General features: G+C 39.3%; 1 protein-coding gene across 1 annotated transcript in view; it reads right to left on the reverse strand.

Annotated features, from left to right (window-relative positions):
• Sycp3 (synaptonemal complex protein 3) overlaps positions 1-1,307 on the reverse strand; it is a 16,145-nt gene that overhangs the window by 11,001 nt on the left and 3,837 nt on the right. The gene's annotated exons all lie outside the window — the stretch shown is intronic.

Genomic DNA, 1,307 nt, shown 5'->3' on the forward strand with positions numbered 1-1,307 from the left:
CATCTCCATCATTTCAGCATTCAGGTGTGGGGAAGTTGTTGTGACTTTGTGTAAATCTCCCGATTTCTGATGTTTTTGTTTGATTCTCCGTTGTTTGTGATACAGGGTCCCACTCTGACCCAGGCTGACTTTAAGCGCGCTAATCTTCCTGCCTTAGCTTCCTAAATGCTGGGATGATGGGACTAACCAATGACCGATTTGCATTTTCTGAGTTTTGATGACACATAGACATGGTCTTTGACATGGCAACACGTAATAGTTTTGTTTATATTTTTAAAAGGATTTTTATGGTTTATTTAGCTGGAGTTACAGACAGCTATGAGCTGCCACGCAGGTGCTGGGAATTGAGCCCAGATCCTCTGGAAGAGCAGTCAGTAACTGCCAAGCCATCTCTCCAGCCCTAGTTTTCTTTATGTTTAAGCATTGCAATAACAAAAAAGTACAACTCTATAATATTCTATGACTCACGTTATATTCATTGCTGCTATAAGAACCACGATTATAGATAGCCAGGAGTATCGTGAAAACTCAGGATTTATGCAGAGAAAGCCCTAGCTCTGAGTTTATAAGGTCCTTCATGCTAACTTTTCATCTCTTTAACATTTTCTGGGTTCTTTTTCATTTTTTTTAAATTTATCATTACTTTGAATGATAAAAATCATTCCTCTACAAGTTCTTTTAAGATGATTTTTTTTTCTAAATGTTGGCTATGTTTGCCTGCAGTTTTATACCTCGTATCAAACATGTATCTATCCTATTAGTTTTTCTTTAGTATGGAAACTGACGTCTCAATATAATTATGAAGACGTGTGTGCTCTCCCATTACAGCGGTGCCATAGATCACCTCCCGGCTAGCTTATGTGAAGAAAGGCTGTGCTAGAACAACTGTCCATCTGTGTGTGTGTGTGTGTGTGTGTGTGTGTGTGTGTGTGTGATGATTTGACACATTGGCAGTGTGTAATGATCAAATCAAAGTAGAGGTTTCCCAGAATTCTCACGTTTACTCTTCCTGCTTGTTCCTCTGGCAACTTTTTTTTTTTTACATCCCTGCATCCAAACCACAATTTTCATCACCCCAACATTAGGAAACTTTCAGTACCTGATAAAGCAAGTCCCACGCCTTGATTTTCCCTCATAAATACACTGTGGGTTCTTGAACCTTCATTTCCTAGATCCATTAAAAACAAAACAAACCTTGTTGTTGTCTCTTATGTGGGAGGGGTCTCACTGATCTATAGACCAAATTAGAGAGGATTGAGTCTTACTGGTCTTCTGCATCTGTGTGTGTGTGTGTGTGTGTGTGTGTG

Source organism: Microtus ochrogaster, chromosome 24, assembly GCF_000317375.1.
Source record: "Microtus ochrogaster isolate Prairie Vole_2 chromosome 24, MicOch1.0, whole genome shotgun sequence".
In the NCBI taxonomy this organism is placed as follows: Eukaryota; Metazoa; Chordata; class Mammalia; order Rodentia; family Cricetidae; genus Microtus; species Microtus ochrogaster.